This window comes from Phasianus colchicus, chromosome 5 (genome assembly GCF_987193195.1).
Source record: "Phasianus colchicus chromosome 5, bPhaCol1.hap1.1, whole genome shotgun sequence".
NCBI lineage: Eukaryota > Metazoa > Chordata > Aves > Galliformes > Phasianidae > Phasianus > Phasianus colchicus.
The window spans coordinates 13,758,170-13,783,983 of record NC_143440.1 but is presented as its reverse complement, the minus strand read 5'-3'; the positions used below and the strand labels follow the sequence as shown (position 1 = coordinate 13,783,983).

At 41.1% G+C, this 25,814-nt stretch overlaps 1 protein-coding gene across 16 annotated transcripts in view; it reads left to right on the top strand.

Moving 5' to 3' along the window:
• PTPN5 (protein tyrosine phosphatase non-receptor type 5) overlaps positions 1 to 25,814 on the top strand; it is a 102,835-nt gene that overhangs the window by 1,935 nt on the left and 75,086 nt on the right. For 10 of the 16 annotated variants that reach the window (XR_004169852.2, XR_016466723.1, XR_016466722.1 and 7 more), the window contains exons 1-2: positions 4,174 to 4,346; positions 7,499 to 7,640. The gene's annotated coding sequence lies outside the window, so the exon portion shown is untranslated. The other 6 variants (XM_090140558.1, XM_090140557.1, XM_090140554.1 and 3 more) reach the window with 6 other exon arrangements.

Here is a 25,814-nt window from a genome sequence, read left to right as displayed (position 1 = left end):
TTCATCTGGGAAATGTCTATACCCTCAAGAAGGTGTTTAGCAGCAATATTCCCAGGGGAGCACTGCTCATAACCAGTTACTGAATAAATTTTGACTTTCTGATCACTGCTTTTTGAGCCCTGGGACTCAGACAATTTTTCACTCACCTCAAAGCTCATGTTTCATGCCATACCTCCACAAGCGTCTGTAAGGATGCTATAGGACACAAAGTCAAAAGCCTCGCTAACGTCAAAGCAAACAGTTACTGCTGTCCTCTTCGTCTTTGGTTTTCATTGTATAAGACAATCAGATTAGACAGGTACCGTTTGCCTTTCTGGATGCTCCCAGTCACCATCTTCTCCTTTACGTGCCTAGAAATTTTTTCCAGGTGATTTTCCTTCACATGCGTCCCAAGAACTGATGTGGGACTGACCAGGCTGCAGTTCCACAAATCTTCCTCCTTCCTCTCTTTTTAACATGGGCATCACCTTTGCCTTTCGCCAGGGGTCTCTCTTACTTGCCACAGTATTTCAAAGACAGGAGAGAGCAACTTTGTATTGACATAAGCCACTCCCTTAACATTCTTTGATGCATCCTGTCTGGTTCCATGAACATTTATCTACTTTATATAGGAAAGGTATACTTATAAAAAATACAACAGACCTAGCAATATAGATCAAAATAAACATAGCTATGAATGCAATTCTTCAGGATTTTTGGAATAACTTTTTATAGAAAGAAAAACAACAACAACAACAACAACAAAAACCCCAAACAAATGAACAAACAAAAAACACCTCCGTGATAATAACCTGATAAATAACCTGATTTTGATAGTTTGAGAAGAGGATACTTGGACACAGTAAGTTCATCTCCTCCACTTCTTTGTTGCCTCACCTCAGGAGAGAACCAAGATGGGTACAGGTAGCCTGAGTTTTAGGCCAAATGTAAGCTGTCCCTAATACAATTTGGGAAGGTCTTTTGTATGACCTCATATACCTGATGAAGCACTACTGAGCTGAGATGGAAATGTTTCTTTCATCAGTATATGATGAACTTCAACCTCTTTCTATGTCATTTCTAGCTGGGATGAGATCTGTCCTGTTTATAAGACATATGCTGATGATACCATGAGAAGGAAAAGAAAAGCAGAAGCCTGCCAAATTCCACTGTACTCTTCCCACTGGAAACAGAACTAATGTTTCCTTAAACTAGTGAAGTAAAATAAAATGGATGCAACCCAAACTTATCAACATGGCCGGATAAATGCAGCAGGCTTTCCTATTTTGAAAGAAATGAGCTGTTTGGGAGAGGAAACCAGAGTTGTTGCATTATTTATGAAGAGTTACTTTCTCCCAAGACGGCGAAAGTCCACTGGGAACTGTGTTATTTTATATGTTACATTGTGAACGGGACTGTTTCCCTTTTTAAAATGAACAGTTGAGAGTAACAAAAGGAAAGGTGAGAGCTGCAGGTGAAAAACTCATTACTCTTCCAAGAGCATTACCTTGGCATTTGAGGAAAGCTTTTGTGCAGCAAAACTGTTCCTCTCAACAACCCCCCCCCCCCCCAAATAAATAAATAAATAAATAGCCATCAACAACAACAAAAACCCACAAAGGTCAGCATCTGTGATTCCACAACTCTTGCTCTTTAACTCTAAGGAAAACTGGGCGGGTGTTAAGGCATGGTTGCTAGCACAGGCCAACTGTCTTGCTCAAGTTGAAACATAGGAAAAGGAAGACATCTTACTACCAGGTAATACTTTCAACTTAGTGTGTTTATTGTATGGGAACTGTTGAGTCATGGCCTGAACCACTGATTGAGCACCTAGGAAAAAGACCTGGTCAACCCTGGGAACACAGGTGAAGGCAATTCATCCGTGTGACCAGGAGGGGTAGAACCTGGCTGCATCTCTCTTAGACCTCACCTAAGGTGGTCTGACTGCCCATAAGGAAGGATTTCTTTCTGGAGATCCCTCTTCAGTGAAGCTTTCCCCTGTAAACCTGGATAAGGGTGAGCAATCATCTTCTTTTCCTTTATAGCATCTTTCTGTCATGCTAGTCATTCTGCTATCAGACCTTTGTTGTAACGCCTTTCCCATCATATTGATCAGCCTAATTGCTACACTTTATCTTGTTATAAAGCTAAAGCCTGCACTGAGTTTACACCTGTAACATTAATTTACATTTATCAACGTGAAGTTTAAAAAAAAAATAAATCTCTGTATCTTGCCCTTATGGCTTAACGCCATACTTGATCTCAAAGGTTGGCCCCTTTTCTTTTGAAAATTGAGGAAATATAGCTGGCCAGTTGATCACAACACATTCTGTATAGCAAGCAGTTGGCAGATCACAGGGAATCCAAATCTTAGTATTCAAAACTATTTGGGCCATGCTACCCCTTAACTATTCCCTGCTGCTTGCCCATCCTGTAGAGCTGCTATGCACCACACAGCAGCGAGTGGCAGATGGCTGGCACAGTAGCTTGGAGCATGTGGGACTAAGGAGAGCTAAATCCCTGTTCCACATGAGTCTTTCTGAACTCCAGAAGGAGTTCATGCCACTGAGTTTTGGAAGGGGAGAGCGGAGTCCAGTTTTGCCTCTTGCATCAAACTCTGATTCACCCTGCACTGATACTGACTTGCAATACTCTCTTAATTGGGAAAATCACTGGGATAGTACTCGCTGCCAGAATTCTGGGTCATAAAGTCATTCTCTGACTCAGAAGAAGGTTTACAACAGCTGTGGCTGTGATACGTGCTCTAGGTGAGTCATATTGGGCTATTAGCACGAAGAGAAGAGCATCATAAAACAGAAACATACATAGAGTTGCACTGACCCATCTAAATTATCTTGCATTTGTTATTCTATAGCAAAGGACTTGACAGTGTTTTGTCACGCACTCAGTTTTCAGGAATGCAACATTTAAAAAATGAAGTTACTGAGACACGTAGGAATCCCAAATGGATTTTAAATTCAGAGGGTAAAACTTGGGCTGAAATAAGTTTTCTGGCAGGCGTTAAACCTGTGGGGGCATATTGATGTGAGACAGCTCAGAACCTGATTTCAGAGTCGTGGGGCAAAAGCTGTGTCGCTGACTTGGTGGGCACCCACTGACTGCATGCTGAATCTTGTGATGAACCAGCCTCGTAAAGCTCGTATCACAAACCAGTGCCAACAGAATGGAGCATGTGGGCAATTCTGCTCTCCAGCCACAGGTTGAGATGTATGTGCTTAATGAGTTACAGCCTTTTAAGAGTTGGCCAGACTGAGGACCAACCCTATGAAGTGGCTGCCCCGTTGTATCATGTTATCACTGGAAAAAAATAAGGGGGCATATATCTTTGGCATCCTTTCCTCCTTCCTATCGCAGCAGGGCGAGGTCCCTCAGGCACCGGGGTTTTTGTCAGTGTGGAACCGGCTGCTTTCCTCCAGAGCAGAGCGTTCATCGATGAGGAACGGGCCTCCGTGCCACACCTCAGCCTCGGTCAGCCCGCTCTGAGGGCCACCTGCCCGCTCCCCACGGGCGGTTTCCCGCCCAAACGCGGCTGGCAGGGGCGGGAGCCGCGGCGCCCGGAGGATGCCGTCGCTCTTCGCGCACGGGGCGGCCGCGAGCGCCCGAGGAGGGCAGCGCGTCTGCAGCCGGGCCGCATCCGCGCGGGGCTCAGCGTGCGCGGCGGGCAGCGGGGGACGCGTCCGGCCGCGGGGCCTCACCGCGACAGCGCTGGCTTCCCCCCGGCAGCCGCTTTCATTCATGCTTTCTCCTGCGCCATCTCCCTCTCTCTCCGAGCGAGTGAAAACAGGAGTGCGCGTGGGCGGCCGCCGAGCGGCTCGCTGTCAGTCAGCCGCCGCGCTGCAAAGAAGGCGAGCGAGGGAGAAGGAGGGGAGCAGCTTTCGCCGGGAAGAGGAAGCTCAGTCTGCGCTGCCTCTGCCTGCCGGTCTCGCGGCTCTCCCCGGGGGCACCCGCAGAGCGGGGAGCCGGCCTCGCGCCGCAGAGCCGCCTGGCCCGCGTTGGGAGGGGGGGCCGCGAGGGGGCGGCTCCTCGCCCGCTCCTCGCCCGCTATCGGCACCTGCCCCCCCCCCCCCGTCCCCCGCCCCTGTCTGGCGGAGGGGTCCGCGCCGCCGGCGGCGCGCGCGCGCGTCCGTGAGTCTGCCGCGGGCCGCCGCCGCGGGGAGAGGCGCGAGGCAAGTTGTGGCGGCTGCAACGGCCGTAGCGGCTCCGGGCGGGCGCTGAGCTGCGGGGCTGAAGGCTCCGCGGGGCGGGGGGTGCGCGGCGCTCGGAGGAACGCCGACCCCGCCCCGCCGCAGCGAGCGGCTCTGCCTTTGTGCTTCCTCCGCACCTGAGGTGCGAGGCCGGGAGGGGAGGTAAGGCTGCGCGGCGCTTCTCCGTCGGCCGCTTCGCGTTTCGTTCCGGGGAAGGACGGAACGCGGAGGGGCGAGCGGCGGCAGCGGCCCCGCTGACGGGGCTGGGGGCTGCGGGGCGGGGGAGGGGCTCGCTCGGGAAGGAGCGGGCGCTTCGGAGAGGCTGATCTCGAAGCGAGCGCGGCCGCGAGTTCGCTCCGGCCGGATGTCAGCAACAGCTGGCGGGTAGGTGGCGGTGCGGCTGGGAACGGAGCGCGGGGCGCCGGCTGCTGCAGCGGGAGGCGGCTGCGTGTGCGCCCCGAGACCGGTGTGAGAACGACGGCTGCTAAAGGGTTTGATTGACCGGGGGTCGCGGCGTGTGCTGGGGTTAATTAGAGATCGAAAAGAAGTGCGGCCGTGCTGTCCTCTGTTCTGACATCGTAAGCGTTGCGTGTGCCGAAGAAGCGTTTTGGGGGTTGATTTGTTTTATCGAGTACTTGGAGATGTTTTTTTTGCTGTGTGCCTCTTACAGGGCATTCCTTGGGGGAATGGTTTTAAACTGAGACAGGGACGTTTAGGGTAGATATCAGGAGGAAGTTTTTCACACAGAGGGTGGTGATGCACAGGAACAGGTTGCCCAAGGAGGCTGTGGATGCCCCATCCCTGCAGGCATTCAAGGCCAGGCTGGATGTGGCTCTGGGCAGCCTGGTCTGCTGGTTGGCGACCCTGCACACAGCAGGGGGTTGGAACTCAATGATCGTTGTGGTCCTTTTTAACCCAGGCCATTCTGTGATTCTTTGTAGTATTTTGCCGCGTTTTTGTCTGCATGGATTTCTTTTTTAACATCTCATTCAGCATTACAGTTATGGATTAAGGGTTGAGCTTGAAAATGTTTTTCACTATGGTGTAGAGAGTTGCCAACTGGATGCCATGCTTGTAAAACTAGAACAGAAACGTCCAAATAGCAAGTCCAACAATTTCAGGTGATAAATATAGAAGGCACAACAGAAATGTGAATCTGAGCGTTTAGAGGATGCGTCTTCTAATATGAATGTATAAAACAGAAGAGCAAATGAATGCATTCAGCTTCAACGTACCTAAACTTCTTTGAAATGGAAGGGTTTTTTTGTGTTGGTCTTTTTTTTTTTCCACTTTGACATGCAATTCATATTTAGGAAGAATGTTTATTTGGTTTGGTTTTGTTTGTCTATGGGGGGAAAAAAAAAAGCCAGAAGGGGAAGAGGAGTTGCTTAGCATTTGTGGATTTGGTTGTTGGGGTTTTTTTTTGTTTGTTTGTTTGTTTTTGTTTTTTGTTTTTTGGGGTTTTGTTTTTGTTTTTTTTTTTGTGGCAGTTGGGGTTTGTTTTGCTTTTCTGAGATCTCAAAATTCCATTAGGTAATGGGATGCTTTCTGCTATATGGAAAGGCAGATGTTGCTGCAGCAGGGGCAATTACACTGACTTACAGGAAGGGGTGGGGAGAAAAATCCTGTGACTCCTTTTGTCTCTGTATAAAACATCAGTCAAATATAGAGCTTTAAGTCCCCTAGATAGTCAGACTGTTGGAAGCAAGGATTTAGTTCTGTGGTGTCTGCTCTATTTAGGGCTTGTTAACAGAAGAGATTAGATATGCAAGGCAGTTAAGTTCAATTAAGAAAGGAAGTGAAGCTAATGTACAAATTAAGAAATTTCTCTTTGCAGAATAAAATGAGTTCATTTGTCACATCCTCTGTTAAAGAATTCTACCTACTTGGTTTTACTTGTAAAGCTGTCTGCAAACCTCACCGAAGGTGATTTTCCCAGGTTTTGTTGATTATTGGTTGCTCAACCAAATGGCTTTGACCTGTGTGCTGCTGAGTCAATAAGAGGAGGCAGTAGAGTCTTACAGCCTGTAGGTTTTTCTCAGAAGAGGTTTTCTGATTGATATCTTGGTTTTAAAAAGAAAAACTTCACAATGAAATCTCATCCTTGCTGAAATTGCTGAGAACTTTTTTGTTGCAATTCTTCCTAGGTTAGTTTCTTTTCCTGCATAGACCAAGTATGACTGATGTGACCCTAGGGTCAATTTATGATGAGATATAGATTCTGTGGTTAAGCTATGAAGAATTTATTTCTACTTTTTGAATATAACATGTTTCTACTTTAGAGAATATTTGAGACTCCCTGCAAATAAAACGTGCAAGTGGAAGTCATGAACTGAAGGCTTGTGTTATCTTTTAGCAAAGCAAGGCCAGAAGAGATACTGAGTATTTCCTTCAGGCCCTGCTTATATGTGATAAATAAGTTCAATCAAGTGACTCAAAATGGCAAAAAAAGGGAGAAAAAGTCCCTTACCTTTGAGGTATTTGGTCACCTGTTTCATGTCAGGCAGATGGCACGTGGCAGGGTTTGCATCTTTGGGTCCTTATAAATGTAGTAGGTGAGCCATGATATGCAGGACAGACAATGGTCTCCTATGTCTCTGGAACACAACAGGATTTTTTAGTCCTACTGTGGAGCTCAGGCAGTTTTATGGCTCTTCCCAGTATTTTAATGATATAGAACCAATTTCACTATTTTGCTACCATTTCCTATCAGTAGAAGTGTTTGTGCAGCATTCAGCATTTTTATAACAAAGCTGACATGTAGATGCCACTGCATGCGTTAGCAGTAATTCTTGGTTTTGACACAATTTCATCCTTCAGGTATAAATAACTCACTTGAATTAAAGGGAGACAGTGATCCTCATTACAGAGCATCAGATAAATATCTTCCAACAAACACTGCTGTATAATAAGGCTATTTAGATCTTTTATTCTACAAATAATGCATGTGATGCTGGGTTTGCATAGCAATGAGTAGTGGAAAAAATGCTAATCAAATGTATTACATTTTATGTGCATTAATTTGTTTTGGTTGTTACCTGTTTTCATAATCCTTTGTACAAAGCTGATAGTTCAGATAGACCAGAGGTTTAGATGGGCTTTGAACTCTTCACTGAAAGGTTACTGAGAGTTGCTAAATGCAGACATCCCAGTAGTTTTGCCCATAGTGATGCTGCTGAAGTATATCTGCGTGTATAAGCTATGACAAAGCTAGAGTTAATTCACTGTTTTCTTAAATCACTGTTTTCTTGAATTCAAAGTTTTGAGTAATTTATATCTCACTAGAATTGTTCTTTTGCTCACTCTGTCCACAGATCATGTTTCGTTAAAAGTGCTGACGAGAACCCAGAACTCTGAAGACAGCAGTTTTGTGCAAGATAAGAATGTTCCTTAAAGAAGCTGATGGAGGATAGAGCTCTGACAGCGCAAGATGACACCATAATATAGTCTGAAATTGTAAGTCTTGACAAAAACTAGATGTCTTTAACTTTACAGAGATTTTTGCGCTCGGGAAACTTAATGGTGGGTTACAGTCTGCTTTCAGGACCTATGCAGATGTGCTTGGGTTTTTGGGGTATGCTAATATTACTATGAACAAACTAGGTTTTCCTCAGTGGGTCAGATACTCTCTCTACACAGATGTGAATTGAATCCCTTTCCATGAGAGGAAGTAGAGTTGATTCATCCTGTTGAACCTGAGATCTGCACCCATCATTTTTCTGCTGCTTTGTTTTTAGAACTGCTAGGAAATCTAGGAAGTAGCTGAGGTAAACTTTACAACATGGCTGAATCTATTAAAAGTGTCTCCATTTCTGAAACTCTGTATTCTTAATGAACTGGTTTACTTGCAGAAGGCTGTTTGGAACCTGCAGTTACCATCAATCATGAAATTATCAATGCCATGAAACATACAAAATATTTCATGTGAATTTTCCAAAGCTTTGCAAAGTCTTTTGTTATGACTGAGACTTCTTGCAGTATAGGGATCTGTCATTAGGGAACAGGTGAGGTCTGGAAGCTAGATTATTGACAATGCAAATTATACTTAAAATACATCACGTGGTTGCACTATGATATTAAATAAATGATATTAAATATTAAATAAAAATAACACTATTCTTCTCAGGTATGAGATAGACAATTAAAACTGGGAGGAAAATCAGTATTAATAGATATTTTCTTGGGAACTGCAAATCCAACAAACTTAGTTTCTTTCTGCTTCAGAGAGTGGAAGTATCACATCTCAGGCTTCCATTTACTTTTACCTTCATCACAGTTCTTTTAAGACATTGTAAATGCAATAAGCAATCTTGCAGAGTGTGTTTCTATTTAGCAGTAGGCAGAGAGCAAATCCTGTCATTTATTCTCATGTGACCCTGAGAGATGCAGGAAATAATGTTTTTGTTGAGAAATGGAGAACTGATTTACGTATAGAAATTTACTAATATTAGCTACCAAGCTTATTTTCTATACATGCACACCTTTCTACAGAACAAGATGTGGAAGAGGAAATAATGCAATTACTCTTCTAGTAGTTACCCCACATTAAACTCTTAGACATAAATTATAGTATAGCCATGTGTCATCGTAGAAGTTGGGAAAATTGTGTTTAAACCTGGAGGAGAGGGGGGAAAAAAGCAAACAAAACAAATGCAAGATGAATTGTAACAAAAGCATGAAAATCCTCAAAGCACGTGTGCTTTTGTAAAGGTAGATATTTTTATCTGTGAAACCAATGTGTGAAGGCTAGGTTACATGTCCTCTTAATATTCACTCCTTTGTACTGCATCTGTGTCTGGTGGATAATGGTAGAACAGTTATTTTACAGGTAATGATGCATTTTTATAAATATGAAGAAGAGAACTGGGAAACTCATTAATTCTTGAAGTGCATATTTATCGAATTAGAAATTAGTCTGTCTACTTTGATCCTGCAAGTTTTCTTTGTGCCTTTTCAAGGAATCCAGCTGAAGGTATTGTCTGTGATGTGCCATTAGGAATTAGATGCTGCAAAACTGATGCTGAAATAACACTGGTCTCTGATCTTTAGTCAGTAAAGTGTAAAATTATTTAAAATAAATGGTAGAGTGACAAGACATGGGACATTGCAGGTTCTTGATGTCTGCAAGGTAACAAACAGGATGCTTGAAGGAAATTCTCTTTCCAAAATTTTTAAAAGATTTGTAGGTGTTTGGGGAAATATCAGCAAGTATTTTAGATTTTCTCTGTAATACATATGCTGTAAACAATGGGTTTTGTTGTATCAGTCTCTGAAGTATTGGTCATCAGAGTATGGGCATTGTGGGACCAGTGAAATCATTGTGAAAGAAAGTCAAAGCAGTATTACAAGAAATTTAATGTTAGCCTGTGAATAAAAACATACTCTAAAATTGTGACTGAAGTTAAACAACTTAAAGGAATTCAGATAGTGAAATCATTTGGATGATTGCATACTTCACTTCAAGGAGAGGGTGAAGAGAAGTGGAATGTTTATTTTATTGCTCCTATATATCTCCCAGTCAGTGCTTTGGATTCCTTCTACTGGACTTTAGTCACGTAGATGTCTGTTAGCAGGCCAGTGAGTCCTAGTGTTTAGCTGCAGATTCTTACCCAAGGTATCCCCCACAGCTTGTATGCTGACTGCAGCCAAGCAAATGGAGGTAGACAGGGATCTTCACTTTCAGTTTTCTGTCTTTCACTCTGGAGGCTGTGCTCCAGACAAAAAACCCCACACAACAAACTGAAGCCAAACACCAACAATGCCATTGAATTCATAGTATTCCTTGTAGCCAGATGGTTCCTTCTTCATAAGTCCTCAGTTTCCCTCTTCTCAACATAGGTCTCAAAGTAGGGTTTTACTTCTTTGAGCCGACTTGTCTTGCATATCATTTTCTTGTTTGTCTTTAGACGCTTAAACATTTCACACCTCTTAGTAGTACAGCAGAAGTATTCACACGTCTGAGTCTCTGAAGGCTGAGCTTGAAGCTGCTTTTTCTAATCCAGAGCATCCATATGGTTCTGTGTCAATGACTGGAGTCTGACCTAATTTTGTCCAAGGAGGAGATATTTTGTCGTATGTGGGGAAAAGTTAATGGTTTCCTGACGAGGTAAATTTCTTTTTTTTTTTTTTTAAAGTCATTCTTCATCTCTCATTTAACACTGATGTTAGACATGCTTGCAGACAGTCAGCTGGCAGTACAGAACATTTTTATTGGTCTCTGGAAGGTGATTCTGTGAATACCAAACATAACTCAACAGGAGCCATAACCAATCCATTTTACACCATTCCAATTCCAACTAATGCTATTAGCAACTTGAATATCAGTACCACAGTTATTTCCCTCTCATGTTGGAACGAATAAGCCTTGCGAGGTATTATAAACCAATACACATGGAAATTCAGAACATCTCTTTTATTAGAGAACTACCTCTGACATTACTTCACATATACTACACATAAATTTCTTCTAGAGACTTAATAACCCTTTAACGCCAAGCTAGCTATGTCTGCTGTTTGAAGACTTTGACTTCTGGTTGCTTTTTTGCCTTGTGTGCAGAGAAGGCATAGGAAAACCACTGGAGTGCTGGTGGCTTTTTAATCTCACTAGACTCAGAGACCAGGGTTATAGGAATGGCTTTGGCTACAGATTCCAGGCTATTTGTAATGAAATGTTTTGCCTTTCCAAACGGAGTCATTTGTGGGCTATTTATAGGAAGCTGTACTGGAAATATTGAATTCCTGAGGCTGTGATTAGTACTAAATGTTATTTGTGAATTCTTTTTTAAGTTGAAGTTTACTCTAGCATGAAATTCAGTTGAGTGTATACAAGCCTGTCCGTTTTGATGCTTTCAAAATGAGGCTTGATTGCATTTTTCCTTAACTTCTCACTCCAGAAAGTAACATTCTTAGCAATTTCTACTGAGACAAACACTTTTTTCCCTACAGGTAGTCACTGCTCCCCTTCAATGGGAGAACATGCTCTGTTTGTAACACCTGCAGTATCAGTAGTCTCTAATGGCATGTTAGAGTTTGATAGGAAATACAAGTGCAACATTTTGTAAAGATGCAAAAAGCCTTATCAGGAATTGTTGTATGAAAGGAAAACTGCCGAAAAAGTAAGCTTAGAATTTTGCATGTCGGGGAGTCTTTGTTCTGCACTGTATCTTGCAGGTGCTATAAATAAGTATTTTTATGATAGATGATGTAGCAGAAATGCTAATGGCCTGAAGCAGTGATTGAGCATGTGGTGGGAAGGCAGGGCCAACTCAGGGGAGCTCAGGTGTATGCAAAGCACCTGAGTGACTGGAAGGGGTGAAGCCAGGATCTGCCCCTTCCCAGACCTCATTTAAGGGTTGGCAGTGGAGATAAAGGAGTTTAGCTGGAGATTTCTGTGTATCTGGAGCCTTCTGCAGATAAACAGCTTCTTTCTTTTTTTTTTTTTCCTGTGTCTACAGCTGCTGCATTTAGGCAAATCCTCACTTGCTGCAGCCTAGGACCTTTCTACTCTGCTGTCATTGCTGTTCTTTCCATTGCATTACAGGTGATTCACAGTCAGTAAAAGGTAATTCCAATTGCTATCTTCTTTCTCTTCTTGCTGCTTCAATGGCAGGAGATATTTAGCAACAAACAGCATTATAGACTTCTTTAAGGATGTGAGGTAAGGGGAAGGCTGCATTGGAGTATAATAGCTAAACAAATAATACATAATTTTCTAGTATAATAGCAGGTTATACAGCTTTGGGTATATCTGGAAGACAGGATTCAAAAAGCTGAGGTGTGTTAAAAAGACAGTAGTAACCAAATTTTTATTTATTTATTTTGCCTAATTAGCTTGCCTAATTTCAGTCTTGAAGACAAGTTGTGTTTTGTAGCCAAGTTCCTGTGCAGATTGGTGGTCGTAAGTGTATGATAAGAGGACTGGCAGAGGAGAGGTTGAGAAAAATACTGAGGAACAACGCAGTCCATTGAGTCTGCTCACTTCTCCCAGCTGGTCTCTGAAGATCGATTTGTCTCAATCAGTTCATGGAGTGTAAGCTGACAGTTTGTCATGCAACAGTCATGACACGCAAGCACTAGAAACTTTTTTCACGCAGCTACTCAGGGAAGTTATTCTTACAGTTCTGTTCTTGAGTAGCTACTTGCTCACTAGGTACATAAGAAAACTAGCCTCAGTACATTCCCTTTGTTTCTCAGTCATTCATGCCAGTCTGCATCTCTGTAGTATTTTGGGCAGTTGCACACTTTCATAAAATGAATGATAAACAAGGCAGATTCCTGCAGGCTTGTTAATGGCCATGAGTGTCCTTACCATGCTGAAAATTTCTCTCTGCTCTTGTAGGATTTAGGCCATGCTATTTAGGTAGGGACAATTAGAAGAAGCCTGGCACCTTGGTTCAACCTCTCTGAGAGAGTAGTGGTCAGAGATGTTATTTGAGGTGTTCTCTTGGACAGATGCTGCTGCTTTTGGATTTATTGTCTGTTCACTCAATTACAAAGAACCGAAAAACAAATGTATGTTTTTTTAATATACTTGTAAACAAACTTAATTTTTTTTTCTAGCCTAACCCAGAGACTCTGGGAAAATAATTCATTTCTTTCTGTTGGAGGATTAAATTTTTCTGAAGATTTCAGAAAACCCTTTTATTTTTTAAGAATAGAGATTTGTTGTTTCCCTCCTGTACCTTGATGTGTTGAGGACAGGTAGATTTATTTATTTTCTTTTACAAAACATCTGCTATTCAGTACTCCAAAAGCATATGTTCCAACATTTTCCATCTCAGTAATGGTACTTATTACCAGTCTGGAGCTTGGCTGTATCAGTCTTCGTTAGGAGCAAAGCATTCCCTTGCTAGTACAGATCATAGCCACCATTCCATTACTCTGACCAAAACACTTTAAGTTTGAGAATCGCAAACCAGGGAGGTGGAATAACTTAATTGGTTTGTTTCAGTTCTCTTCCAAATATGGTAATCAGAGCTTGAAAACATTCATAAGATAAAATGTTGGCACAGACATGATTGTTTCTGTGAAACTGCAGATGTGACTATATTGTTATGAAACTGTTGGGAGATCTGTGAATTATTGTAACAAATCCCGTGACTGAAAAGAATGTAATGGCTACTTTATTCTGCGCATGATAGTTTCTGTGCTTCATTTAGAAGGACCACATAATTAAAATAATTAATGCTTTCTTTAAGTTAGAGGGGGAGAAATATAATACCTAGCTTGTTCTGATACATATGAACAGTTGGGTGCCAAATTCTGTGTGTATTTTAGCCTATTATTTATTGTCTTAAACTGTGTTTTCAGACCTTTTAGGGCTCTATTCTTTGTGGTAAGTTTATTGCAAGCATGTGTCATGTTTTATAACATCTCTAGGTCCTTAATTGTGTTGTTTCCAACTGAAGCAGGTACTGCTATTTGTAAATTTTCATTTATTTTGAACTTAAAACAGCATATAAAGCAGTGTATGTCCTGGACTTCTTAGGAAAAAAGAAATATAACTTTTCCCTTGAATTTTCTATATGCTTCTCAGCACCCTGGTCCCTCAAACTCCAGGATGGAAATAACATAGTAGAAAACTGTAGTAGAGCTTGCTGCTGAATATAGTGCTGGCTGTTTGCCATAGTTCTGCATGTTGTCAGTGGGCAGCAGATCACAAATGGAGGCTCACTGCTGTATAGTTTTGTAGTGACGCTAGATAATGAGAGAATCAGCAATTAAGCAGCAATATTTTATCTGCAGCATATTCTGTGCAGCTTGGAACATCAGTTTTCACAGTCTGTTATCCTTGAATGGATAACATTACGTTATATTTGTATGTGTTAGATTAAATTGAGAACTGATGTTCTGTGTTAATCCTGGGTATGACTTTAACATTACATAAAGGTGTTCAAAAACAAAAATTGTCAGTGGTGAGATAGCGGTTCTGGCATAGTGCTGGAGAGCAGACACCCGTATACCCAGGGTTTGGAGAAGGTTCTTTTCTGCTTGTCAAGTTACCTTAAAAATTGGGTCCAGATGACACTATCTGTAGCTTTAGTGTGCTTTGTCACAGCCTACTGGTGCAGATTTATCTGGTAGATTTGTACAATCTCACAGTACCTGTGAGATTGCTGTGACACTGGGAAGAGTAGGGAACCCAAAGCTAGATGGAATAGTGCCTGCTGTCACTTGGGAACTTGTTTTATGAAGGTACCCTGCTTACTCTCTGGGTCATTGATACTGAAGTAGAAATTAAGAGCAGATCTCCAAGCTGACTTCTTGTCCTTAGAAGTAGGTATTTTTTTCCAGTGAACTGTAGAGTTACCTGTGTCCATTTTTGCTTGATTTTTTTGAAACTATACCAATCTCTGCTGCTGAGAGGATGTTTCTCACTCTTTCTATCTGGGTCTGTCATTTCTTCTAGCTATGTATTCCTTTCTCTCACAAAGAGCTCAATAAGCTCCTGCCACAAAGGTTTCAAACCAAGGTGTCTTCTTTGTCCATCTCATTTTCTCAGATTAGCATTTTGTTTGATGTTGTCCCAAGTATGAAGGTAGGTGCTTTTCTCTGGAAGTTACATTATCACCTATGTTAGTAATATTTGAAGATGCATCATATTACCAATAAATCCAGTGAAGAGCTTAGCTGGGAGTATTCTGTATTTAGCATAAAATCAATGGCAAGTAAGTGTCTCAGCAGAAACAAATAGCCAAGCTAGGGATGGGGAAAAGTTACAGTGAAGTTCAAAACCACTGGAGAACTAATTACCTTTATCAGATAAGGTAAAAAATCAGAGGGGTTCAATGTGTGATGACCAGAAGATGAACATGCCCCAGATGATTGAGAACAACATGTAATGATGTTATCTACCAAAATTATATAGAAATTATTGCATGCAACTCCCTCAAATATATTGTTTTTTTCCCTAGTCCTTATGTGTTGCATTAACACAGTAGATGACATGTCAACTTCCCTGAATTTTGGGGAAAATGAGCTTAGGTGCTTTGTGTTTGTTTTGCTGTGTTTTTTATAGTTACTGAATTAAGATAATACTGTGCCTTAAATTAGGATCTGATTCTGTGGTTCTGCTTATTTCTTTAGCCCTTTTATCTACAAGATGTTTTGTGTTTCTCCTTAAGCAAGGTTCTCAGTGCCTGTGGGGGGGATAAAAATTTCTAATAAGTTTGAAAAGTTGATAAGTCTTCTAGAGCTTTAAATACCAGTAATGGAAATTTGTAGACCTCACTTGGATTTGAACCAAGAAAATTCCTTTTGAGGAGTGCTTGTGTTTAGCTTTGTTTTTAAGATGTTCAGTATCCTTGGTATGAAATGTCTTAGAGGCTAGAATATTATTAGCAGACAATGAGCTGACTGTTGATATTTCCTTGTCAATATTGGGGGACAGAACAGGATGGAACCTGACATCTTGCTTATAAGAAACTTTATCGTGAACTGGTGGTCACCACTGCCATATATGTAAAATCTGCTTCTGGTTTTTGTTCTTCTGCAGCAGATCCATCTGGATGTCATCCTACCTTAATTAGCAGATCATAGTGGCTATTCAGAATCATGTTCTTCAAGCCAGATCCAAGAAACAGTTGTATTGTTCCATCCAACTGTTTCTAGGTCAGTTCCTGAAATACCAAACTTACACTTTGTATCTACCTGCTTGTGATTGTCATCTTTCTTGACTTCAGTTGCTGCATGATTTTTAGTAACTGATATTCATTAAGTTATCTAAACTGGAGGTGACTAGTATTGAGATCCTCCTGACAAGTCAGGCTATTTAAAGCCTTTATTGCAAGTCATAGTCATTTACATTATAATGGTCCCTTGTCCTAGAATCACTTCAGGTTGGAAAAGACCTTAAAGATCATCAAGTCTAACCACAACCTAACCATACTACCCTAACAACCTTCTGCTAAATTATGTCCCTGAGCACCACATCCAAAGGGACTTTAAATGCATCTAGGGATGGTGACTCAACCACCTCCCTGGGGAGCCTATTCCAGTGCTTAACAACCCTTTCTGTAAAGAAGTGTTTCTTGATATCTAACCTAAACTTACCCTGATACAACTTGTGGGTATTTCCCCTTGTCCAGTGTATAATCAATCAATATACAGATGTTACAATTATGAAATAAATAAGAGAGTTTTGTCTAAGCAGGTTATTATACCAAAAAGAGAATAGATAGAGTGCTTACCCTTGATCTGGGCTTGTTGTAAAACTCCAAAGGAAGGATCTCCAGAAGAGGTCCTTCCCCACTGGTAGTCAGCTCTTAAATGGGTCTAGGAGGGGTGGAGCCAAGCTCCACCCCTTCCAGCAGCACAGGTGAATTGCCTTCACCTGTACTCCCATGGCTGACTCATTGCTCATCTCAGCTGATCAATCAGAGGTTCAGGCCGTGATTCAGCAGTTCCCATACATCCTGTCACCAGTGAGAAGAAACCAACCCCACTCTCACTATAAGCACCTTTCAGGTATTGGAAGAGAGCAATATGGTCTTCCCTCAGCCTCCTTTTCCCCAGACTGAACATCCCCCGTTCCTTCAGTCACTCCTCATAGGTATCTGGTCTCACGCCTTACATTAGTATAAATTTTAAAGCTTCTCTGCTGTAGTAATCTCTTCCATATCATTTATTAGATGTTAATTGATAATTCTGAGTGTTTAATACATTTTGTTTGAGGATTTCTAAGCCTTTGATAGTCAGACTATCTCTGTGACACTGGTTGATGTGGGGAATAATTTTGGGGAAGCAAAGGGATTGGAAGGCAATCTTTTGAGACCATTTCATTCCAACATCTTTTGTGTGCATTGTTGACATGAAAAGCAAGAGCTGGAAAAGGTGAGACAGTGTCTGGTATTTCTACTCCACTCTACATCTGCTGGGCATTCACATTTAAGGTATATGTGCAGAAACAAAGCCCTTTGTTGAGAGAGAGTTCTGTGGAGAAGGGACTTGACATAAATTGCATTGTTGACCACTGTTTCTGTGTGTATGCCATATAGTCTCTGTGGGCATTCTGTCAAGTACTGAGTAGAAAAGGAAAAGTGAGAAATCGGGTCTTTTTAAGCCCTCCTTTAATTATATGGAGGACATTATTTCCATGCAGTGTTTAGCATCTTCAAAAAAAACCTTGCTTCAAGAAAATCTGAGAAGTGTATCCCAAAATGAAGCTGAATTCTTCCTTGTGTTGAATGTGGTGGCAGAAACATCTCAGATGGAGGGAAGAAGATTGGATTTATATGATGGTGCTATGCAAGATGTAAAACATCAAGGTCTGTGCACTCTAGCATTGGTGGTCTTCTGTCTGCAAGGATTGTGATACTCTGCTGTGGGGCAAAACCTGTTACTCCATTTTGAAGTGATTTGAAGTAACCAGAGAGAAGAGAACAGTATTGGCAGCAGCTTTCTTTGCTTTGAGTACTACATCTGTATATTCCTTAGAGAACTCATTAATTTTTAAGGCTGTGACAGCAATAGCCAAAGTGCATACAGCAGTGATACACTGATAATTTGTGGTGCTCCTTTGGGATAATTGGTTCTGCTCCCTTCAGTGATGTGAGGGCACCCCAAGACTGGGAGAATTCAACCCAAGAAGTAGGCTACTTAGCCTACAGGACTGTGCTATTTGATAAAATAATAGACAATTGTCTGCTCTCAGGTGGAAATACTTCTTAAGATGAATTTTCTGTGCTGACAGTTCAGCCTGTTGGAAGGAACTGTGCAATAAGATCCTACTCACTACACTTTATGATGGAGATACATCAATACGTAAAAGGCAAAGTTATGAGTTACAGTATGATTTCTATTCAGTAATAATGAGTCTAGACGAGTGCCTTGTGGCATCTGTGATGGCTGTGAAGTGTCTATCTGCTCCATCCACTAACACTGCCTAATGCTACCTTTTCTCCTCGCTACTGCAACCCATTTCCAAGAACCAGAAGTCAGAGGCTCCAGCCAATGGGATTGGAAGCCGTAGGAGCTACTATGTGGTTTCTAACCAAAGAAACAATATGAAGAATCTATGAATATGAAAATGTAAACATGGGGAAATAAATGCTCCATTCAATACAAAAGATATTTTGTGCATAAAGATCTTATGTGTATTGTGTATTTCATAATGTTTGAATGTTATTAATGCTTATCTTCCTGACCTTGAACTAACAGATATAATCAGCCCAGTGATGGAAGCAGAATAAAGCTCTGTAAGTCAAGAATAGCAGCACAAGTACAAGTGGGGGTCCATATCCCAGGAGCAGCTACTTACTTTGACCCACTGATTTAGATGGGTATTTTGATGGAGGTAATCTGTCATTCTTTGGGGGATGCTAACCACTCACACTTCCCACTGAGGTTAGAGTCAGGGCATTTACCATCTCAATAAGTTTTGGGATTATTTTGCTGACATATAACTAGGGATTTATAATGGTGATACAACCTTAACTAGCCTGTTGCAAATGTGGCATCATTAATGAAGGGCTCTCTAGGGTGCAGTATGCTCCTTGGTGGGTGAGCATCCTAGACATTTAATGACAATTTGCAAATTGGCACAGTTCAGTCTTTAGTCTATCTTATGATAGTGGACAGTGGAATTCTGATTCCCATAGGACTGTTTTATTTTGTTTTCTTTGAAAGACATAGGAGTAAATATATACATATATCTCTGGTATCATTCTGCTGTATTTTACTCAAGAGGATGAGTCAGCTGGGGAGATTCCCGAGATACAGCCAAATACAGATTGCTTTGTCTGTCTTCTTAATGTCCAGTTAGTCTTCTAGAAATTAAGTAGGTTATTCATAATCAGCTGTTAGTAACATGTCAACTTAGTGTCTCCTGTTGGTGAAGATCACTTAAGTTCAGAAAACATATCTAAGATTCAAACAAAATCCTAGATCTGTTTCTGCCCACAAGTTTTATGCAAATGGAGATTAGCATTATAGGATGCTATGGAATTTACTTTATTTTTAGTGTATTTGGCAGCTAGATTGTTTTACTTCTCAGAAAAATATTGAGTTACTTTTATTTGTGGTATACTTCAGTAGTCTGTACTTAGAGGTTATCCATGTAACATCACTGTGCAATAGCTGTTTCTAAATAACTTCATGCACTGATGCAGAATAATTCTGGAATAGCTATGCTTAAAATACTTGTCCTACTATACTGTGACATAATGTGCATTTGTAGGTGAGTTCATGTGTCTTTATCTATGTGCTGTATACTAACTTTCAAAGTGTGACACCCTAAAAATTTACCATTTCGTTTTCAAGATGTTGGTTTTCAAATACTTTCCAGCCACTTGATTTAGACATTTCAGAGGGAACTAAACTTTTTTGTAAAACTGGACCATTTGTCTATTTACTCTTGGGCTTGTGGGGAGGAGCGGGTCCATTAAAGTGCTTCATTGTTCCTTGTGAAGCAATTTTATAGACACAAAATACACTCTCCACCAAAATTAGTAGCATTAACCATGGAAGTAGCTTAGCTTTTTTGAAATTTCAGAATGCTATCCAGAACAAAAACTTATTAGTGATGACATGTTCTTCTGTGCAGTCTACTGCAGGTTGAATGATCTGTGAATGTACTGGACTTATGCGATTTGAACTCTGCAAATGCTGTGAGCCATGAAAATTTTGGCTACCTCTCCTCTTGCCATATGCTTTACTAGCATGATGCTTGCTCATAAGCTGATCAGGCTGTTTTGATGGAGAATTAGTGCTGAGAGATCATGAATCCACACTAATATTTAATGGCAAAATAGTCTTCAGAGTGATTTTGTGTATGAGAGCAAAATAAATCTGAAATGAAATAGAACTCTGCACCATCTTTATGAATGGATGAAGAACATGCTGTGAGCTTACTGGATCATTTTGAGCAACCCTGTCAATCCCACTTATGTCAGGTCATGAAGGAATACCATGTAGCTATTGGTCTCCTGTAGCTTGTTTCATGCAAAGGGTAAAACTAGCTGGGGCAGTTAGAATCTGCAGTGCAAATATAATTGACAATTGAATGAAGGCAGGAATGCCTCTGATTCTGTCAAAGTTAGGCTGGTATGGGGAGATTTGTTGCTTTAGAAAAAAAACTGTCATGCAAATGAGCTTGATGCAGAGTTCTTAATGAATTTAATCTACCTATTAAAAGTGTGCATTTTTCTGTAGTGTTTCCACAGAACATTTGGCAAGCTCTCTGGAATCGTGTTGAATCGAGAATTACAGCACTTGGATATGGCATGTGATTTCTTTCTGCCCTTTGTTATTTATGGTCTGTACTCTGCCTTACCCAGAAACATACAAACATTTGCTTACCTGAATTAGAATTTCATAAGCAGTGCTGCACTACTTGGATTGAAATTTGTGTGGGTGGGAAGAAGCATTATGTCATTTTAATCCAGCAGTTAGCTTAAGAGACAAGAGGAGGAGGAAGTGGTGGTTTTACAGAGGTGGGGATGCAGACCAGAGTGGAGCTGGCTAGAAGGACTGTGTGGCAGAAAGTGATTATCTTTTTCATATCAGATTTCTTACATGCAGCTGCAATGTGTGTCACCTAGTGCAACACTAATGGCCAGAAGACAGTCACCTCCTTTATGTGTATAGAAAGTTGATTTTTAGGGACAAGCTTGAAAACTGGGCCCACGTGAACCTAAAGAGGTTCAACAAGGCCAAATGCAAGGTGTTGCACTTGGGTCGAGGCAATCTTGGATGTGTATAGACAAGGAGAACTCACTGAGAGCAGACCTGTGGAGGAGGACTTAGGGTTTCTGATGGGCAAAACATGAGCCGGAAATGTATCTTGTAGCCCAAAAGGCCATCTATATCCTGGGCTGCATCAAGAGAGGAGTGGACAGGAGGGAGAGGGAGGGAGGTGATTGTCCTCTCTACTCTCCTTTTGTGAGGCCCCACCTGCAGTACTGCATCTAGACCTGGTACAAGAAAGATGTGGAGCTGTTGGAGCAGGTCCAGATTAGGCCATGAAGAAGAGGGCTAGAACAACTTTTCTGTGAAGACAGTCCAGGGGAGCAGAACCTGTTCAGTCTGGAACGGAGAAGGCTCCGGGGAAATCTCATCGTGACTTTCCAATACTTTAAAGGAGCATATTATCAGGAGGAAGACTGACTTTTTACACAGTCGGATAGTGATAGTACAAGAGAGAATGTCTTTTAGCTTAAAGAGGGGAGATCTAGGTTAGATATTATGTGGAAATTCTTTACTCAAAGGACAGTGAGGCCAGAGAATTTGAGGGTGCCCCATCTCTGGAGATGCTTAAGGCCATGCTGGATGGGGCACTGGGCAGCCTAATTTAATGGCCAGCAATTCTACCCATGGCAGGGTTTGAAACTGGATGGGCTAAAGGTCCCTTCCAACCCAAGCCATTCTGTGATTCTATGACTCTTGGATTTTGATAGAGTTCTGAGAATGGATGCAAACCTGTGCATGCAGTTCTGTGGATCTGTTATTCTTAATGCTCCTATAAGAGTCCTATGCAGAACAATGTAGTAATTTTGGTGCTTTCTGATTTTCATTAAATCCACTGAAAGAAATTATCCTGATTGCCCAAAGATGGGTTGCTGAGGAGAATATTATGACCACTTGTAGCTGCTTGTTCTGCTACGTGGGAGGCTGAGGTTTCATCAGAGCAGAGAACTTAATCCCCCATTTCACTGAGGTTAGATTTTTACAGAAATATAACTCTGTGCACCTTGTAGAATCTGCAGGAGAGCCGAGCTGATTTGTGTTGAGACAGATCTCCCACACGGCTGTGAAAACAAGTGCACAAATTCAGAGGAGCTAGATGTAAATCTGAAGTAACTGTCATGGAGATTGATATTCTCTCTAGGAGTTAATTTAGATTTACATCAGTGTAACTGTGACCAGAATCTCTCAGGGTTCATTTTTGCTAGATTTTAGCAGTTCACTAAATTAATTGCTAATTAACTTGAGACGGTTGATTATAGTGGATGCTTCCCACATATTTCTTCTGTTTTACCATCACAGAACTTAAAGGCAGAGCTCCACTAGATCAGAGTAGACCCTGTATATTCTGAATTCCTGCTTGTCAAAAGCTGTTTCCTTTGGTTAAGTACTCACCTACAGATCGCAATAAGGAGATGTTACGCCAAAGTACTGCAGCTCTCAGAAGTCCAAACTTGCATGTCTCTGGAGAATAAACATCAGAGACGTCTTGTCTATGGTACTTAAAAGTGCAAGGAAGGGTTTAGAAGAACTCCTGCAAGGCAATCCCAAACTGCCCTTGAAGGCTGGCCTGGCCAGCTTCTGCAGCAAAGAGGTGCAACATGAGACTTCTTGCTGTAAATATAGTAGTCAGTTTTGAGTGGATTCACCACTGAGTTATCTAAGAAACAGCCTGAACTACCTCCCCTGAAAGCATTGCTCGCCTTGTATGTCAGAAAGGAGTTGGATATGTGTGATGTTAATTTATATGAAGTTGATTGTAGCATGAAGTATCTCATTAGTAAAATATTTTGCAGCATCCATAGCCTTTGGGAGGGGAAGATAGAAGTTCTGCTGCTTTAAGGCCTGGCAGTATCGAGACGTCTGGAGATTCTGCTTCCCTCCTTTCCTCTTCAGATTTCATCCTTGTTATTAAAAGGGCACACTTTGTTGTATTTGTTATATATGGTGTAAGTAAAATTGGGATGCTGGAAGAATGAGATCTTTGTGAACATACCAGGTATCTTGTTGTAGTTTGGTCAAGGAGATCTTATGATAACCTTATTTGAAAACTAAATTCAGATCCTGCTCTAGCTTTGTACAGAATGGAGGCAGAGGAGGACAGTTAAAGCAAGCTGACTAAGAACTTGTATTCCCCCGTAAGATGGTAAAAAGGCCTATGCTGGTGTTCAAAGTAAAACTAAATTATTCTACTGTCCAAAGAAGGTCCTTATTCTGAAAATAAACACTTTGTTAGGTCCCACAAAAAAAAAATGTCTAAGCAATGTGAATTTAAAATGCTGTTCTTGTCTTCACACTTATCAGCTTTCCAGTCTTTGGACTGTGCCTTGAAATGGTATGTCTCCTGAAGTTTGTAATTTGAACTGTGAAGACCTGGTCATACTGAAGGATGAACATGCAACAAAAGTGTAAAAATACAATGAACTGATGATCATCTTTCTTACCTGCATAAGAAGGAAAAGGCATTGTGCCAAGCAAATATGCGCATTAGATGACTAACAGAGCTCCCACACTGTCAGTGTAGGCAGGGAATATGCAATGCAGCCACATATGTGTCTCAGAACCATACTGAGTGCTTTTTATTCCTTATGTTTGGTTTTGTTTTTAAATATGATCTCCTATTCTTGAGCAGGATGTTTTCTGTGCACAGAAAACAATATTTGTCGTAGTTTTTAATGTGTAAGGAAGTTTTCTAAATCACCAGCTGATACATCTATTGCAAGTGATGTTAGAATTTCAAGCAATTGTTACAAATGTTCATTGGGATAGCCCTCTGTATCTTATGTAACTATCTGAGTTGATTTGGTTTTTTAACTGCTGGAAGAACGCTTCTGCTTTTTCAGTGGGAAAACTTTGGAAAACTTAGAATTTAACTGTTCTTTTTGAGGTTTGATCTCTTTCTTTGATAAAATGTGAGATTTTGACAAAAATAGCATGCCGTAACAAAGAAGTTGAATTTCATTTAATACTTGCTCACCCATGGTTTTAAAATATGCATGCTGATATGACTGAGCCAATTACATAGGGAAATTCTATAAATCCTGGTAAAGAAGATACATTTCCACACTGCATTTAAACTAACAGTGAGCTTCCATTGAAAATGGTCCCCTTTTTGTTCCTCTAATGATGACTAATCCGCACTCCAAATTAACTGGTTTTCCATCAATCTTGAAAGCTGAAGCAGCAGCCCTATTTCTTCACAGAAGATGAATGGAGGGATGTGATACAGTGAAGGAGAGTGAGTGGGATGAAACATTTCTTTCTGCAGCAGTGTTAGGTTGGATCAGCTTAAGGTTAGTTTCATGTTGCATTAAGTGCTGATTGTTTGCATGATAGTGGCATTTAAATTCCCCAGGGAATACTGAGGACACGGTGAGCTAAGAACTCCACAAATGTACAACAGGAGACATCTCTGTAGTTAAATCTTTAAAATAAATAAAAATGTAGACACTCAAAGCCAGAGACAGAATTGCAAACCAAGTTCCAGTTCTGTGACCCAACAACCAACTGATCAATTATTTGAAGGAGAGATCTTGATTCCTTCCAAAAGCGAATGTTTTGCCTAGTTTTTATTATACTTTTCATTTATCCCATAAGCATACACTGCTTCTACTGGATTCTACGATTGTGGAAGTAGAGAAAAGCAGAAGTCTTTGCAGTTGATCCAAAACTTTCACTGACAGTGGCAAAATCTGTTTGTATTCTTTTAGCAGTAAATAACATTCCATCTGATGACAAACTCATTTCTATGAGTTAAAGACAGGTAATCAAAGAAGCCAGGTTTTACTTAAAGATATTTAGTAGCCTGTGTAATAGCTTGGTCTTGGTTTCCTCTGTACACATTTTAAAACCCTTTTTCTTCTCTCTTGATGTCTATGAAAGCTGGCATCTAGATCTCATACCAGTTCCTTCACTTTTACTCACAAAAATTGCTATTATTTGGACTAGCAGTTACAAGGAGTTGTTAGGAATGGCTGGAATGAGAGTCTGCAAGTAGTCAGCATCCTATGAACTGTGCAGTACACTCAGCTGGTTAATTAAACTTAGTTTTCTGGTCCCAAATCAAAAAGTACCTATATGCGCTCTTCATTTTAATATCATATGCCTGTTCATCTGTCCCAGGAGACTTGGCTCTGTCTTTGAGTTTCTCCATTCTTGAGGTGGAGAAAGTGAAAGTAAGGATTAACGATCAGAGAGTGTGTGACTTCATGTGGCTTTTTGGGAAACACCTTACACCCTTTTAAAAAAACACTTGACTTTGTTGAGATATCTGTATGAAATAATAGTAATAAAAATGTTCTATTGTCTGATATGAGGTTGTAGATAAAGCGGTAAACTTACAACACAACATCACTAAAGATTGCCTGAATGATGAGTTTGTTGGAGTAGATTCTGTCCTTTTCAGAACAAGGGCAAAAGTGAACAGTAGCAATAACCATTACATCATTTTGTTCCATTCTCTAGATTTGTGTTTTGTGATGATACTTGCGCACATCAGCCTTCTTTGCTGCTTTGTCAGCGCCCGTGTAGTCATATACATGATATTTGCTTGTGTCTAGGCAGATCGTGGCTGTTTTCAGCAAAATTTAATGTGGTAGCTTAAAAACAGGAGATCTTGATGGTACAGAGTACAGGCACAGTCACTCCAGCTTCCTTGAAGTAGTCTGAATGTGCTGCTGAGTGCTTGCTACCAGTAGTTCAGCAATTGCTTATCGGTTTTCTGCGACACATCCTCTAGAGATTTCACACGAGCAAAATGATGCACTGAATTCTTCGTTTAACTCAAAGCCTGATTTTGCTGGTACTTATGCACATAAGTAAGTGTTCCTGTGACTGCTCTTATCTGCTTGTGTCAGTGTAACCAAGGGCATGTAAGAGTTTTAAAAGCAAGGGTTTGGTTGTGCAGCTTACTCTTTCAGGTGACTAGCTGTCTGTAAAACTACTCAACCC